Here is a 13,036-nt window from a genome sequence, read left to right as displayed (position 1 = left end):
GAGTCTGGATAAAGAAATCCTGGCAAATTCATATACAAGAATACTAAGTATACTGTAGAGTACAGGGAACTATATTCAATACCTTGTAATAACCTATGATGGAAAAGAATCTGAAAAAGAATATATACATATATGTATAACTGAATCACTTTGCTGTACGCTAGAGACACACACTAAATCAACTATACTTCAATTTTTTTTAAAAAAAGGGGGAAAAAAGAATACTAAGTAGAGTGAAAATGAATGAACAGCTGCATCAACAGAGCTGGATCTCATATATGAACTACTGAAGCACGTCGTCAAAGGATACATTCGGTGAGTCCATTTATGCAAAACTTAAATGCGTAAAACTAAAAAACAACGTCTAGGGACACATACACACGCCGTAAAGCAATGCAGACAAGAGAGCGATAAATACAGAATTTACAGTGGAAGAGGACTAGGGAGCGGGGGTGTGGGCACGCGGCCGGCTCTGAGGGTTTTGGTAAACTGCTATTTCCTTCACTGGACAGTGGGTACATGGGGGCTTATTTGATTCTTCTTTCTAAGCTAGCTATGTTTTGTATGCTATTTTTTAAGTATAGAATTTTGTATAGTTCGTGTAATTAAAAGGGGAGGGGCCTTCCATGTAAAAGGAAACGTGCATGCAAAGTTTAGGAACCCAAGGGGCGTGAGTTATTGGAGAACTAGGTAACATCACCTGAGACGTGGAGCCAGCGCCCAGCCCCACCCAGGCTTCATGCCTTCCCTTCCTTTACATGCTCTTCTCCAAGCCCTTCCCACCAGGTTCAGGAGGAGTGATCTTCATCTGCTTTCCTGCCTTGGCTCCAAGCATGGCTTCTGGAGAAGCTGGTGGGAGGGAGCCAGAGGCTGAAGCTGACCCGGGGTGTGTGTATGTGTGTGTGGTTGTCTACGTGTGCATGTGTGTACATGCATACATGAGTTGGGTGCATGTGAGCTTGTGTATTTGTGTGCGTGTATTTATGGCTGCATACATGTGTGTATTTGTCCATGAATGTGTACATGTGTGTGCATGCATGCATGAGTATACACATGCATGTGTGTGAGCATACGCGTTCATGTGTGTGTGCGTGTGTGAAGAGACAGTCGCTAAGCTCTGCCACTGGCACGTCCTCCTCTCGATGCAGAATCTGGAGACAAAGGGGGCCTTTATTTTACAGGCTCCCACAGCTGACACTGCCAGGCCTGCTGTTGGGAGCTGAGGACCAAACACTCCCCGCCCCCCAGGGGGAGCGAGGCTGCCCGTTCCCACAGCAGCTGGACCATCTCCGGGGAGATGTCTGAGCAGGGCCTGGCACGCGGGCTGCTGGCCTGGCTTGGCTGCCACGAGGCTGCCCGGCAGACACCGTTCTCACAAGCCCCGGCATGAAGCGTGCGGAGGAGCCTCACGGAGAGCCCCCGGCTCGCCACTGCCACAGTCCTGACGGTTGGAAACTGGAGGCTGAAGGAAGCATGAATCCGCGGTGTGGGGCCATGGCTGAGCTTGCAGGCTGACGGCGTGAAACGACATGGACCCAGACGCTGAGAAAGGCACTGCCTCCTCAGTCCTCCCTGGGCCCCGCAAGCAGCCTCGGCGGGGGCTGGCAGCGTTGACGCTGCCCCAGCTCCGGCCCATTGCCCTGTTTTATTGACAGGCAACTGTGTGTGTTCCTGGAATATGATGGTTCCTTTTCATTGTTGGTGCATGGCCGTGGTTTGCTGTTCCAGGCAATGATATCACTTCCTTTTACAATAAATCCTGCGATGACCACACTCCCCTCCCCTTTTCTGTCCCCCTGGAGTTTGCCCTCCAGTCCAGCGTTTCTCTACAGCAGTCAAAGAAGGTGCATTTAAACCCCCATGCTACCGTTGCTCTCTGCCCTTGCCAAAAAAAGTGATCAAGGAAAAAACATATATTAAATAGTACCCGGTATCGTGGGCTGGATTGTGTCCTCCAGAAAGATGAGTCCAAGTCCTCCCCGCTAGGACCTAAGCATGTGACCTTATCTGGAAACAGGGTCTTTGCAGATGCACTGAAGTTCAGATGAGGCTTTACTGGATGAAGGTGGGCAAATGTTTCCTGGGCTGAGCCTCTGTGTTGTGTCATTTTAATTAAAAGACCTCATTTTGTTCTGATGACAACTTGTGAGATGGAAAAGAGGTTCAGTTTGAGGAGATTCTGCTTAGAGGGTAAGATAAAGCAATCCAGGCAAGACCATCCATTAATAAAACGGGTGAAGTCTTCTGTAGAGTACTGACTGCTGAGGGCCTTGAACTTGGATGAAGGGCTGAAGTCCTGAAAGAGTCTGAACAGGTAGAACGGGTAGCAGAATATGTAATACGTGTCGGTTAGTTAGCTAAGTTTGTTTCCCTTCCTGTGGAGGCCGTCTCCCAGACTTTCCTTGGGGAGCCACACTCCCCCACTCTTCATTTGTCTGGCTTGGGGAAGCTGAGTCTGACCCGTCTCTAGGGTGGCATGAGACCCAGTCCTGGGCAAGCCTAGTATTGCACCATCCCAGCCATGGTGATGGGCATGTGTCTGTAACCCTGCCAGTAGAGCCAATGAGATCAACTCCAAGACTTTCAGTGGAACTTTTGGTAAACAGAAAGCATATTTCCATGGGACTTAGAGCTGGTAGAATGAAAGCATAGAGCTCCTAGGGAACAGGAGCTCTTGCAGTCTTGTGGGGAAAGACAGAGAGTGAAGCCAACACAGACAAAAGCATATTCAAAAGATGGGAAATGTAGGAGTCCTGACAACATAATGTGAGCTACTGGATCCAGCCATACCTGAAATCCATACCTGGGCTTTTCACTTATTTAAACCAATTAATTCTGTCACTCATCACTTCATGACAGTAACATATTTCTCCAGGACTGAACCTTTGCAGAATAGGCAACATGAGTCAGATTACTTCTTACCAAGGACAAAAAAGCAAGACCGGGCTTCCTTGGTGGCGCAGTGGTTGAGACTCCGCCTGCCGATGCAGGGGACGCGGGTTCGTGCCCCGGTCCGGGAAGATCCCACATGCCGTGGAGTGGCTGGGCCCGTGAGCCGTGGCCGCTGAGCCTGCGCGCCCGGAGCCTGTGCTCCGCAATGGGAGAGGCTGCAACAGTGAGAGGCCCGTGTACCGCAAAAAAAAAAAAAAAAAAAAAAAGTAAGACCGCATAGAATCTGTCTCTTGGATGGACTTTCCCTCTCCAGGAGGTAAGAGCAACCTGGGCTAAGGAGTGTGAGACGCCATGGCTTTACTTCATTAGAATGATATAAATTGCCGCAATATGAATTGCCTGCCCCAAACGGACAAATTCATCCAGGGGTTGTGTTCCAACCTGTGACCCACCGTTGTGAAGGTTCTGAAGACAGGGGTGTGGAGAGTCTATTTTTCACGTGGATGAACTGTTCAAGAAAGGCAGTTTTGTTTCATTTTGGCCATAATGAACCATTATGCTGACTACTGAATTCTCTCACATCAAGGGCCGGAAACGCAGAGCTTGCCTGACCCAGGCAGGTGACGTAAATGCGTTAACCAGCTTGGCCGAGGGTGTCTGTGTGTGTCCCCCTGCCCCTTGGAGAGGCAGGTACTGTGACAAATCAGAAAGACATCCCTTCCCAAGGACGCGGCTCCAGCTTACGCCCCAGGGACTGGAATCCGTCTTGACCTATTTTCAGAAGTATGGATTTTTTAAAATATAAAATCTGCTCATTTTCCACTGTTGGGTGTAGTGGTTTGAAGAGTATTCCCCCCCAAATTCACATCTACTTAGAACTACAGAATGTGACCTTATTGGACATAGGGTCTTTGAAGATGGAAGTAAGGTAAGGCTGGAGATGAGATCACACTGAGTTAGGGTGGCCCTAAATCCAATGAGTGTCCTTGTAAGAGACAGAAAAGGACATACAGAGACACACAAGAGAAGGTCCTTGGAAGACAGCGGCAGAGACTGGAGTGATGCAGCCATGAACCAAAGAAAGCCAAGAGCCCCCAAGAGCTGGAAGAGGCAGGAAGGATCCTCCCCTGGAGTCTCTGGAAGAAACATGGCCCTGTAGACACCTTGATGCCGGACTGGTAGCTTCCAGAACAGTGAGAGCATTAATTCCACTTGATTTAAGCCACAGAGTTTGTAGCAATCTGTTACAGCGGCCCCAGGAAGCTGACATACTGGGTGAATTTTTTTAAATACTCAGGACCTGGACCCATTCCAAGCTCCCTCCAGCCCTCAAGGAGGACTGCCTCCACAAGGCCAGCAAGCGGATCTGAACACACAGCTCTAGCAACCTGCAGGGGTAAAGCACTGGTCCCTCGAGAACCTCTTTCTTTAGGAAGTGTTTTCTCAGCTGGACAAGGAGGGGACACCCACACGGAACACTCCAGGGAAGGAGGCTCCATTCCTTGTCACTGGGCACCTTCCATCTTGGGAAACGTCCAAACGCAGTTAAGAGGGGTTTGTCTACTCCGGTGCCCTCGACTGCAGGCTCTCCGCTTCTTCACTTGTGGGCGTCCCCTCGGTCCCCGAGATGTCTTTCTGGAAGACTTCCGGGCTAGCTGGCACCATCTCACAAGTGTCCTGGATACTCCTCCCCATTTCAAAACCCTCCCAGCCCCACTGAGCGGGCCAGGGGGCTTCCAGCTTGTTGCCCTGGGGTTTTTCATTCATTCATTCATTCATTTTGGCTGTGCCAGGTCTTAGTAGCGGCATGCTGGATCTTTAGTTGCGGCATGCTAACTCTGAGTTGCAGCACGCCTGCAGGATCTAGTTCCCAGACCAGGGATTGAACCCGGGCCCCCTGCATTGGGAGCGTGGAGTCTTACCCACTGGACCGCCAGGGGAGTCCCGCCCTGGGGTTTTTCTGTCTCCACTGGGGCTGGGGGGCTGGGGATGATGTGCAGACCCGCTCAGCACTCAGCCTTGGCAGCCCAGAAACGAGCGGGGAGAGGGTGCCGCACTGGACAAGGCGGGGATGGGCCCAACGGATGGACGGATGGTCCCCATGTCCGCAGGCAGACAGCTCTGAGGCACGTTTCAGAAGGGCCCACGGAATCCAGTGCCAGGTACCACAGTGGCAGCAACCAGCTCGGTAACTTCTCTGTTACCTGCTCTCTCTCCTCCCCCGTTTCTCTTCCCTGTCCCCCTTTCCTGCTCTGGGATCCCACTGCAGTCTCTCCCGAGGGAGATGCAGCCTCACAGATGGGGCTGTGCTCTCAGATGGCATGTGAATCTCTCCGAGGCTAGAAATGAGATGCGCTTCATCTCACGGGCAATGAGGAAACATGTTGGCTCATATTACAAGAGAGGGTCCCATGTGTGAGAAAGTGAAATAAAGCTAAAGACACATGCAACCTATTATATTCGCTCTAATGAATTCTAAGTAGGTCTCAATACTACGTTGACCCTAAGAGGTTTGGGGAAAAATGACTTTTTAAAAAAAACTATTTAATAGCTTTTATTCTACACATTTATAAAAGTAACAGTCTTTCCAGGAAAATAGTTTTCACCCAACCACCATATATCTGAAAGTATTATGTTAAAGTATAAACTCAAAATGAGGCCAAGTAGGATCAGTAATACTGGGGCTCATAACGTAGGAGCTGAGACTTCCCGCGTCTGGAGGAGTTCCATAACCCTAGAAGAGCAGGTTCTGTTTCAACTTGGAGCAAGAATGGTAGACAGAGGTCTACAGAGGTCTACAGATGCAGGAGAGGTCCTGCATCAGCTACACTTTTTAGTGTTGGTGAAAATGAAAACCATCCATCTGTTTTGATGCCTGTTCAGTCACACAAGAGAAAGCCATGAATGGTTCCCCACTTTGCACAGTCCGGTTTGCTTAGAGGACGTTTTCCCTGGGCATGTTGGAAAAATGCGGGAAACCATGATTTCATCTGTTACACCTTTTTTTGCACACACTTTTCAGCCAAAACTGAATTTTGGTGGATTCTAACTGTATTTTTCTTCTCTATACAATTAAAAAGAAAAAAAAATCTTTTTTAACCAAAATATAATTAACATATGACATTGTGTAAATTTAAGGTGTACATGTCGACTTGATACATTTATATACTGCACTATGATTACCCCAGGAGAGTTAGTTAAGACCTCTATCTCGTTTTTACATAATTATCATTCCTTTTTTGTGGTTGGGAGCGATCAAGATCTAGTCTGTTACCAGCTTTGAAGTTTACAATGTAGTATTGTTGACTATTATCACTATTCTGTGCATTCGATCGGGACTTATTTATCTACTAGTTCCCAGTTTGTCCCTTTAAACAAGGTGATTTTTGTATCAGAGGCATTCAAAAACTTTCTCGGCAGTTTTGGAAAATAGCCTGTAGTTCTAATTTCAGCCACTAGATGGCAGGGCAAACAAGAAATGGCAGACAACTCATGGGCTTAGTGATTGCTTGACCAGAGGCGGGGGAGGATCACCCTGGGAAGTGGTCTAAACCCAAGTCTTGCTCTGCATCCAATTGCCTCACCACAGGAGATGATGCTACCCTGTCATCTTATACCGTTTTCAGCATAATCCTTACGCTTTCTGCAATGTTATTGTTTGCTTACGTGTTTACTGTCCGTCTCGCTCATTAAGACGAGACTTCCAGGAGACCTGAGACTTCACTGCTGCAGCCCCCAAGTTTAAAACCGAGCTAGCACACACGAGGTGGCTAAGGGGTGTTTGTTGAATGAATGAATGATAGGAGTGGAAGAATGAACGTGACCTCTGATCCACGCGAACAGGCTGAATCTCCTTCTCTGACTTTGCTGTTTCCGACGGCACCGGACCTCACTGTGAATGATGATCTGCACTTAACACGGTATCCAGGACATTAGAAAACTGCTGAATTCCATGGTCTGACTTATGTCTTTGAAATACGTGAGCCCTGAAGAGCAGTAAGCAAGAAGTCCTCTGGGTCTAACTAGCTCGGTTTGGGTTTAAAATTTAAACTGGCAAACATAAATCCACTCGGAGGCTTCTCCGATCATCCCTGAAGTGGGTCCATCCCCTTTCGGCTCCAGGAATGACAAATGGCTCAGACAGGATGGAAGCTGTAAATTCTGGCACATCGAGGTTGCCTGAGATAAATCACCCATCTGCAATGAGTCAGAGCAGGCAGAGGTTTTGCTGGGAGCGTGGGGAACACCGGGGATGCCCCATCCTAGAAATGAACAAGCCACGGGCTGAGGGATGGAGAGAATTCACACAGCAGGGCCGGGACGAAGAGTGAGGACAGTGAGGCTGAGTCTTGCAAGAGCAAAGGGCTCATGGTCCCTCCCTCCATCTTCAAAGCCAGCAACCGGATCACTCGGCTTCCCCGTCCCTCCATCCTCACTTCTCTTGGCTCTCAATCTCCAGCCTCCTTCTGGCTTATAAGGAGCCCTGTGATTCCAAAAGCTCCCCCAGATAACCCAGGATACTCTCCTCCATCTCAAGGTCCTTCATCACATCCTCATCTTTTGCCACATGAGAGAATATATCCTAAATTCTAGGGATTTGGATGAGGACATCTTTAGGCGGAGGGCAGTACTCAGCCTAACACAATGCTGATCTGAGTTTGAACCTGCGGTTAATAGAGAATGAAGAAAAAGCTCATGGTCTAGGGGCTGCTTCCATGAAATACAGTTAGCTTTGTTGAATAGGCCACCTTGCATGGAGGACTGTGTGTCCTGCTTCTAAGGGCAGGGTCCAACCTTGACTGCTCTGTTCTGGCCACGGGATGGCCACTCTCTGTGAACTTGCTTATCTCAAATGAGGGGCCCTGTGGGCGACAAATTCTTCCAGATCCAACGCCGACAGCATCCTCCAGGAGTCACCGGGGATTGTATATACACAAGGAGGATGCTGGGGTGAGCCCGCCCGGCCCGGGAAGGCTGGCCCTGTTTGAGACTGGAGACAAGAGTAGCTCCCAGGGGGTGGTAACTTCGCTTTGGTTTCCAGACACACTGACAATCACACCCGCAAAGAGCACGTGGGGATCAAAGACCTAAGTCCGAGGTGTGGCCCTGACGACTTGGTTATTCCTCAAGGAAGCACGCGTGGGGTTTGAAGGTTTTGGGTGGCCTGGGCATGGGGTCTGACAGGTCCGAGGAGCTGTCCTTTGCAGTTTGGGGTAGGAGAAGGGCTTTATCAACACTCAAGGGTCTAGGAATTCCCTCGCGGTCCAGTGTTTAGGACTCTGTGCTTTCACTGCCGAGGGCCCAGATGGGTTCGATCCCTAGTTGGGGAACTAAGATTCCACAAGCCTCATCGTGCAGCCAAAGAAAAAAAACAAGAAAAAAAAAACAAACAAGGGTCTAAATGACAAATAAAATGGTAAGATATCTAGAGTGTACATCGTGATGATCTGCTATCCCTCAACGAAACTGATCAAAACAGAAAATCAACTTGAGGCCCACCTACTCATCAGGAAAACCCCCTGTCCCTGTCCCTGCGGTGTGTCCTGGGCCTGCCCTGGGGCCTGTGGCAGGCAGGGCCCCTGCCTTAAAGCCTCTCACCATCAGCACATTTCTGCCTTAAAGGCATTACCTAGTGACAGCACCCGAGTTCCTCTTTCCTATTTCCCTTTTTTTTTTCCATTTTTTTAAACATCTTTATTGGAGTATGATTGCTTTACAATGGTGTGTTAGTTTCTGCTTTATAACAAAGTGAATCACCTATACATATACATATATCCCCATATCCCCTCCCTCTTGCGTCTCCCTCCCTCCCACCCTCCCTATCCCATCCCTCTAGGTGGTCACAAAGCACTGAGCTGATCTCCCTGTGCTATGCGGCTGCTTCCCACTAGCTGTTTTACGTTTGGTAGTGAGATGGATGGACCTAGAGTCTGTCATACAGAGTGAAGTAAGTCAGAAAGACAAATACCGTATGCTAACACATATATATGGAATCTAAAAAAAAAAAAAAATGTCATGAAGAACCTAGGGGTACGACGGGAATAAAGACACAGACCTACTAGAGAATGGACTTGGGGATATGTGGAGGGGGAAGGGTAAGCTGTGAAAAAGTGAGAGAGTGGCATGGACATATATACACTCCCTGATGGGTTTTAAATATCGGCGTGAACGTGAGAAGTGGCTCAGATGTGCATTCTGTCTGGCGGGGACGGGATTCAGAGCAACGTGAGTAATAAACGGCTGCTTAATATGCCTTCATAAGCAGAGTAAATGTTTTTCTTTTTTCTGTTGTTTTTTTTTTTTGGCTGCACCACGAGGCTTGCGGGATCTTAGTTCACCGATCAGGGGGTCGAACCTGGGCCCCCTGCAGTGGAAGCGCGGAGTCCTAACCACTGGACCGCCAGGGAAGTCCCGAACTCTCAATTGACATAAATGGCCTGTTGGAATTTTCTTGACTTCAGGAACATACTACTTTTGTGTTCGGAATGTGGAAAAATTAAAATCCTGGACCAAAAATGAAAAGGAGGGCATTCCCTGGCAGTCCAGTGGTTAGGACTCTGCACTTCCACTGCAGGGGCCCTGGGTTCAATCCCTGGTCGGGGAACTAAGATCCCATAGGTGTGGCCAAAAAAAAAGAAAAAAGAAAAGTAAACAAGGTGACATGGCCATGGCCATCCTCATTTTCTGGCCAGCGTGCCGTGCTTGGCGGCGTGGATGGATGACCCAACAGGGGAACGTCCCACTCTTCCTAATCCCGTTTTCTACAACAAATGCTACTTTTGTTCATGTCCACATCTGTACCCATCAAGTGAATTTATGCAGTAATACAAAGTATAAACATTCATGTCTGGATCTGTCCAAAAAAATTAATTTTGTTGGCTATTAGCACTGCCAGAACAAGAGGGGGCGACTTTAGCATTTTTACCAAGTATGTGTGGAAGGTAGTTTTGATTTATGATGAGCTTCTCTTGTGAAAACATGCCAGGGCTCACACACTGGCTTCAACATTCTGGAATTTTGACTGCCGGTCAGCCATGGCTATGGGCAGAAGAATGGCCCCCAAGGATGTCCACAGCCAGGTTCTCGGGACCTGTGGCGACGTGACCTCACCTGGCAGAGATAACAGCGTTTGCTTATTAGCCGACTTGAGATCAGCCCGGGTTACCTGCGTGGGCCCAGTATCATCACAAGTATCCTTGAAAATGGAAAGAGGAGGCCGAGAAGGTCAGAGGGATGTGGGGTGACTACTCAGCATGCTGTTGCTGGCTTTGCAGAGGGAGGGAGGGGACCCCAGCCAACGGATGCGGGCAGCCTCCTGAGGTCGCAGAAGGCAAGAAAAGTAATCCCTGTGGAATTCCCTTGCGGTCCAGTGGTTACAACTTGGCACTTCCACTGCCGTGTGCCTGGGTTCAATCGCTGGTCGGGGAACTAAGATCCCGCAGGCTGCATTGCTCGGCCAAAAAAAAAAAAGTCCTATCTGCAGCCCCCAGAAAGGAAGGCAGCCTTGCCAAGACCTTGACTGTGGCCCAGTGAGACCTGCGTTACATTCCTAGCCTGCAGAACTCTGGGAGAATACATTTCTATTGTTTTTAGTCCCAGTGCTAACGGCACTTGGTGAAGGCGGCCCTAGGAAACTGCTAATAGAAGCATCTCCCTTCCCACTTCTAGAGGCCAAGGTGTGGGCAGGGCCGTCCCTCTGAAGGGCCTGGGGAGCGGGGGGCCCTCCCTGGCCTCTTCCAGCCCTGGTGTTGCCGCATGCTCCTCGGTGCCCTCGGCCTGCGGAAGCATCACGCCGCTCTACGTCCACGGTCACGTGGCCGTCTCCCTGGGCGCCTGTGCGTCCAGATTTCTCTCTTCTCCTTAGGACACCAGTCGTCCTGGATCCGGGGCCCAGCTTGGTGACCTCATCTTACCTTGATTCCACCTGTAAAGATCCTATTTCCAAGTGAGGTCACACTCACAGGGTCGGGGTGGACACCGTTCAACCCAGCACAGCAGCCGGCGTTTCTCTACCAGGACGGCTCCTGGGAAGCAGGTCTGTTACAAGGAGGGTCTGGCCTCTCGTGCCCTCTGGGGTGCTTCAAACCTGGGGGCCCGTGTGCCCACGCTGTACAGAGTGGTGCTGGGTGCGTGGCTTTTTCTGCGTCCTTTTTTTCTCTTTTTGCCCCCGAGTTTGTGGTCCCCTGCGTTTCTCCTTAAGGCTTTGGCTAGCGGTGTGAGGACACTGGAAACGGGGTATCCCACACACCGGGGGCCCCTCTTGACAGGCTCGGGCCCCTGTGGGGAAGGGCCTTTGAAATCCTCGCACCCCGTACCCCGCTTCTTGCTCTCTGGACTCATGCCCAGTCCCCTACCTCCAGCCCCGGCAGGGAGAATGTCACGTTGGGATTCCACCACTTTCCCACGACCATAACGCTCACTTTATGCAGATGCTGGGATTTCGTAAAGCTCTCTCTTTTCTCCATTCTCAGAACCACAGGAGACTCCAAGACCTCCCTTGCCCCGCGTGGTCCCTGGCTACCACCCCACTTTCTGGTTCCCTTTAGGGCAAGGTTAGCAGGATTTTACGGGTGCCCAGCCCTCCCCTCTGCCGTCTGCAGACCCTCCCGTCCAGCGCACCAGCCCTCGACAGTGGTCACCAGGGTCCCCATGTCTGACTCATTGCTCAGCAGGAGAGAGACTCGGTCTCTACTTCCTTCTGGAGAGACACCGCCACCCCTCATCCCTTCGACCTCGGAGCATGGGAGTGGCCGCGTCACATCCCTTTTCTCTTGTGCCCTCACAGACACAGGCTTCAAGCATCCTCTACCCAAACCGGAATCTCCTACCCTAAGACTGTGGTCGGTGGAGCAGAAACCCCTTCGGTCACGATACTGATCTATTTTTAAGAACAACTGCTAATGACTGCAGCTCCGAGCGTCAGGGGAGAGTTGAGGAAGGATACGGAGAATTACGTGCAAGCCAGAGGTCCTGCTTGGCCCGTCCACCTTCAACTCTGCCGCTGGAGTCCCAAGGTCAAGGTCAAGGGCTTCATCGTACATTTCTCCAAAGCTCCACGTAGCTGGCCGCCTGCTCCCCCACTGCTATCCAAGCCGTCTTGCTGCGACCCAGAGCCACTGGAAAATCAGCCTGGCGCCTGTCGGGTCTTCACCGCCACGCAGCCAGGCTCCGGTGAAGTCACTTCCGTCTGGGTCCGCTCACCTGTCAGTCCCCTCCCCGCTGAGGCTCTGGTCTGGAGGAGACGCCAACACAGGTAAGCCTGCAGGTGCAACACCCCGGCACTAGCTCGGCTTCCTTTGTGAGGCACGTGCCTTTCAGTTCATTTGGAAGTTAGTAAGTGCTGATTTTTCAGGGTTACGCAGCCTTGCTGTGTTTTGGTTTTTCCCTTGCATTTTGTACTGTTCACTTATTTAATACGTCCTAGTTCCATAAAGCACTTTATAAAATGTATTATTTCCTCTACAAGGCCTTATTTCCAACAGAGCAAGGTGTTACAAAGAACATTTAAAAACATCTGCTCCAATGACTTCATTCTACTTGAAGATGCCTGTCCACTATTTGGTTGGTTTTAATAACAGCAAATCAGTGTGTGCTGTGTGGCGACTTCAGATTATTACAGTACTCTGCTCTTCTTTAATGTGCTTTGATTTTCAAGCAACGGGGCTGTTTTGCACCAAGTGGAACAGTCTGAAAACACTGAAGCCCGTCCATTTTTTATTACCTAGAATTTAGAAATGATCGGGGTTTTGAAAAGAGGCCCAGTGTCATTTTGAAAGGACTTGTTGTTTTGAAGCTTTTCAGTGTAACACATGCAGTGCTGTGCTCTCCCCACCTAGCGAGAAGGGGCCACCTCAGCATCTGGCTAGGAAGGGGGCAAGTGGCTCCAGCGGCCCCTCGGAGGCGGGACCCCCGCTAGTGAAGTGGGACGTATGGACGGCAGACGGACCGCAATGTCCCCAACTGCAGCCTGTGAGGTCTCTGTCCGAAACCGGGAGGCTCGTAAGCTCAGTCTTATAGGAGCTCAGCCTTAAGCCAAACCTTGTCTTTAAACCCACCCACGATACCGTGCAGAAACAAGGCGCCCAGTTCCGCACACCTTCGGGGGAGATAAAGCAGGGATGAGTGCTTTCCAGCGGATGACAAG

This window comes from Hyperoodon ampullatus (genome assembly GCF_949752795.1).
Source record: "Hyperoodon ampullatus genome assembly, chromosome: 13".
Classification (NCBI taxonomy): Eukaryota; Metazoa; Chordata; class Mammalia; order Artiodactyla; family Ziphiidae; genus Hyperoodon; species Hyperoodon ampullatus.
Note: the sequence above shows the minus strand (reverse complement) of the source record.